Below are 5,510 nucleotides of genomic sequence, written 5' to 3'. Positions count from 1 at the left end.
ATTTCTTTTCGATAAAAATCAAAGATCAAAATTTTGACGCCACTCTTGATAGATCTCCTTGACGACTTATGTAGCGCCCTATAGTGATCAAAATTATTATTACATTTTCCCAACTTTTTTTCGTATTGTTTCAAGATCAAGATTTTTTTGTAACATTTATCAGCAATCTGTTGTGGAATGGTTATAAAAAATAAAAAATTTTTGATTGTTACATTAAAAAAAAAAAAAAACAAGCAAAAAGAATAGCAGTTTTTGTGAAAATTTTGATTGCAAAATTAAGGCTGCAGGGCCGAGTGGTGAGTGCCCTGGGACGGCACTCGAAAGAAGAAGAAGAAGAAGTTCTTTTATTTTGCATCATCAGCACATGCGAAAAAACAAAACAATACAAGATTACAATATGAGCTAGGTTGTTTGCTGATGACGATGGGAGTGACAGAAGGACCAAACTGGTCATCGAGTCTGCCACACCCGTGTGGTGGTGTCATGGCTTATTTAAAATGGAACGGTGTCGAAGTTGAACGCAAATAATGATTGATTGATATATTGATTGATTTGATTGATAGATATATATTATATACAACATAAAAAAACAATACACATACGAAATTTAACAGTGCAATATACAAAAAAACAAAAAAAAAACAACAACAAAAAAAACAACAAAAAACAGAACTACTAGAAATGATGCAAAAATACAAAATGGCATATACAATATACATACAACACAGCATACTGGTAAGACAAAAGCAAATATACAGTAATTAGCGAGATACGGTGAGAATAAGTAGAAGCAGTTTGATGGTACTATAGGCTATCAGTTACTTATACTCAGACATTAAGTGCAGTTTTAATTTTTTAGAAAACATACTAATTGTTTGCAGTTTTCTTAGCTGTTCCGGTAATTTGTTCCAAGTGTTTGTTCCAAGAAATTTAATTGAGCGTTGACCAAGCTTTGTACGCATTCTTGGTTTGAAAAGCATATCTTTCTTAGCACCTCTGGTATTATAGTTATGAGTTTCCTTACTAGGACGAAAGTAGGATACTCAAAAAAAATTGCTGGTAGATGTCCTTTATTGCTTTTATAAACAAACTTGCATACTTCTATTAAAAACATGTCTTCGATTTGTAGCAAGTTGCTTTTATTGAAAAGAGATTTGGTGGGAATTCTGTCCTTAATCTTGGTGAAGTTTAAACAGCGAATGATGCGATTGTGTACTAGATTTAAAGGATACAGTTCCGTTTTAGACGCACGACCCCAACAGATAATACCATACATTAGATGGGAGTGAACTAGAGCATAGTAAACTGCTCTTAATGTCTGGGAATTTACGTACTTTCTTAATCGATATAGAGCACCACAGCTTTGAGAAAGTTTTGTTGAGATTATATTGATGTGCTGTTTCCATGATAACGACTCATCAAATGTTATTCCTAAGTATTTGTAGGTGTTTGTGCGTTGCAATCTGGTATTTTGAAAAGTTATTTCTAGATTTGAATTTTCTCGGACAAACTTTGACCCAAACAACATGTATTTGGTTTTGCTTACATTAATTGTTAACTTGTTTGTATGCATCCAGTTTTGAATCATTAGGAGGTTAGAATTCACTTTTTCTTGCAATCTAGTAGGGCTTTTATCCTTAATACATAGTAGTGTATCATCAGCAAACAAACGAGTCTCAAATTCAGAAGCGTGATTAAGGTCATTAATGTAGATAATGAACAACAGTGGACCAAGAACTGAGCCTTGGGGTACACCACATTTGATTTCTTCATATTTAGAATTTGTAGTACCAAACTGCACAAACTGGTAACGGTGATTTAAGTAAGACTTTAATAAATTATAAGCATTTCCTCTGATGCCATAATAATCTAGTTTCTTTAACCCTTTGAGGACCATTAATTTTTCCCAAAAAAATATTTATGTTGAATTTGTTTGTTTACTCTTCAAATGTCATATAAACAACACCTACGCAAAAAAAAATTAAAAAAGAATGTCTATCCTAAAATTAAGCATAGATATCCAATGCTACGCTAGGGTATCAGCAGTGGTAAATTTGTATAGTTAACTGGGGGGTAATCGGCCTAATTTCATGGGACACATGTGTCCCAGCGGTCCTCAAAGGGTTAAAAGGATTTCATGGTCAACAGTGTCAAATGCTTTAGCAAGATCAATAAAGATACTACATGTAACAAAACCATCATCACAATTTTGTAGTAGTTGTTCATAGATATCCGTAGCAGCTAATGTGGTTGAATGTCCACCTCTGAAACCAAACTGTTGTTGGGACAAAACATTGAATTTTTCAAAAAAATTTACTAACCTTTTATGAATGATTTTTTCAAAGATTTTAGAGAAACATGTTAAGATGGAAATAGGCCTGTATTGATCAACTTTATTTTTTGGTCCTCCTTTATGAAGGGGTATCACTCTTGTAATTTTATAGCTATCAGGGAATTTACCAATTGTCATAGATTCATTTATTATAGAAGCTAAGGTTGGGCTTATGACATACTTCAATCTTTTTATTGTTTTGATAGTGATGCCATCTGGACCAGTTGCTTTTTTGTTATCTAAGCTGTTGACAATGCTTAAAATTTCCATTTCATCAGTATTTTCTAAGTGCAGGGAATTGAGAAGTCTGCCTCTCATCAGGGACAATGGATTAGAAGTGGTTTTTGGAACTTTGGCTGCAAGTGAAGGTCCCACTTGAGTAAAATATGTGTTAAATGTATTACTTATTTGCACCGGGTCGGTTGTAACTTTATGACCATTACTTAATGAGAAGTTGGTTGCATATTGTTTATTGTGTTTTTTGTTTGTACGGCCAGTAATTTCATTTATTATTTGCCATGTTTTGCTAGAGTTGTTTCTTTCTTTGTTTATTGAAGTTTTATAATAATTAGACTTCGATTTTTCTTTCACATGAGTAAGCAGATTTCTATATTTTTTGTACTTGGTGTATAAATCATTACTCTTAAAGTTAGATTTATATAGTTGCTTGTACATTTTATTCCTCGTTTTGATGGAGGATAGAATACCCCTTGACAACCATGACCTCAAATATAACCGGCTCTCTTTTTTGCTAAGTTTAGTATAGGGCATATGCTTGTTGGTTTCATCATTAATAATCTGTTCCAAGGTTATTACTTTTTCTTGTGGTGTCATATTGAATGTCATGCTGTTATCAATCGATTTTGCAACATCATTTACAAACTGGTTTTCATTAAAATTCTTCATACTACGTATCCGGATGTGAGTGTCTTCAGCAGACTTGGAGTGATTGTCTAAAGTAAATTTAGCAGCTACAGGAAAGTGGTCAGTGATATCGCTTTGAATAACAAAGGCCTGAGATTTTATATTAAGAGTGGATTTTGTATAGATATGGTCAAGCAGCGAGCTGGAATGAGATGTAATCCGTGTTGGTATGTCTATTAGGCTATTTAAACCAAAACTTTGCAAAACATTTTTGTAGGATAAAATATTTTCTGTTGTAGAATTTAAAATATTTATATTCATGTCACCAGCTATCACACAAAGTCCTTTAAAATTTTGTAACTTGTGTAGCGTATCACTAAATGAATCAATAAACATTTTGATGAATGCACTGGGATGTTTGTAGATGACACCAATGATTAGTTTCCCTTTGCCTTGATCACCACAAATATTCTCAATCCATAAGTTTTCACAGCCTTCAATGTTGAGTTTTAGGTCATGTCTGACTTGGTACAGGATGTTATCCTTAATGTAAAGGCAGACTCCCCCAGCATTTGTAATGGAGTCCTCATGGACAAATTGGTACCCTGGTAGTGCTATATTACCAATTGGATCAAAAGGTTTCAGTTTGGTTTCAGAGATGGCAATTATTTCAGGAGGTCTTTCTAATGGAGCGAGTACTCTCTCAATTTCTTCCTTGTTTTTTCTAAGGCTACGAATATTAAAATGTATAATATCCAGTTGATTATCGTTACCAAAATGGTGACACAATGGTTACCAAAAGCGCGCTGGTTCGACACCGCTCAAGAGCTTGCGCCTGTGTCTTTGGAGGCGTGTCTGAAGATGGACACGAATATTGGCTCCCTTGCCTTTCGGTCAGTGGCGTAGCCAAGGAAGGAGGGTTTGGGAGTTACAACTCCCCCCTTTGGCACGCGTGTGACGTCACGATATTGAGAATAATGCTTTCAGTCTCTTTATGCTTGAGAATGATGCTTTCAGTTTTAAAAAAAATACCTAATTTTAAACAAAACTGCATTAAATGAGCTAGTTTTGCCAATACCAAACATTCAAACATCTCAGCCAGGAATTAGCAACAAGAAAGCATAGAGACTTAGCTTTATTTCCGAAAAATGCCGAAGAAAACATGATCTTATCCTTTTGCTATGCCACCGGACAGCACCATTTTACAGGAACATTCACACCCACATTTTTGTTGAAAATGCTCTCAGAATGCAATGCAAATTCAAAGTAATTTTTCAAACCCCCCGCCGCTGGGTCGTCAAAACTCCCCTTTAAAATTCCTGGCTACGCTACTGCTTTCCGTCCACTCAATTTAAATCTTCAACCACCAGGCGTATGTCTGGATAGGACAACAACAAAGAACATCTCAAGCAAAATAGTGCGGAAACATCTATGCCCAAAGTCTATCAATGGTGAAAAGACAGACGGTGGGAAAGCAATTGATTGTGAGATTTATTCTCGAATTGAAAAAGTTTTTTAAGAGCTTAATTATGGAAGTTTTGCAGACTTGAGACCGAAACTTTAGTAAAGTCCTAGAAAACCCGGATTTGATAGAGTGAAGAGTCTTCTTGCTGAAGTCTTATTGTAAAAACTCAAGATGAAGTTACGCACGCTCTTAGATCAACGTCAATTGGAAAGTTAGTCTACTTTGGTTTTGAATCTATATCTTCAGAGTTCGGACTGACAAAGCCTTGACAGGTTATTCCTGGTAGTTTCGCAAACGTAGAGGCTTTTGACGCATGGCCGGTAAGCGGTAACCGAGATAGGCAGAGTGAAGTTTTCAGATTGTTGAAATCAGGGCCTGATTAAGGCTCACAGGGGCCAGAGACACAGCTAAGCTTAAGGGCCCCTATTGGCAATCGCTTTCGATGCAGAGCAGGAGTGCTCAACTGTTACTGCAAAATCGTTACTCAAAAATAACAACCGTGACACTCACTGACACAACTTTCACTACCTATGCCACTAATGTAATAAAAAAAAGTGGGGGTCCCAAAAACCAGGGTGCCTCGTGGTTAATCGGGCCCTAGTTGAAAAAGGGGAATTATTCTATTTACGAAAAATCCTCTCCGCTGAAAACTTCCTTAGGTATACAAAAGAGCCATCTAATCAGGTGATGTAGGCCTAAACGTTATTTTTACGTAAATTTTTCTGTATCCATTCTATCTCGACAAATAAATTCATATTTTATCCCAAAAAGGAGCTTGAGTGAAATAGCGGTCACAATCCTATCAATAAACTTCACGCGTACTGCAGGTAACCCGAAAAATATTTGAGG

This window comes from Aplidium turbinatum, chromosome 6 (genome assembly GCF_918807975.1).
Source record: "Aplidium turbinatum chromosome 6, kaAplTurb1.1, whole genome shotgun sequence".
NCBI lineage: Eukaryota > Metazoa > Chordata > Ascidiacea > Aplousobranchia > Polyclinidae > Aplidium > Aplidium turbinatum.
The sequence above is the reverse complement of the archived record's forward strand: the minus strand, read 5'-3'. Positions refer to the sequence as shown.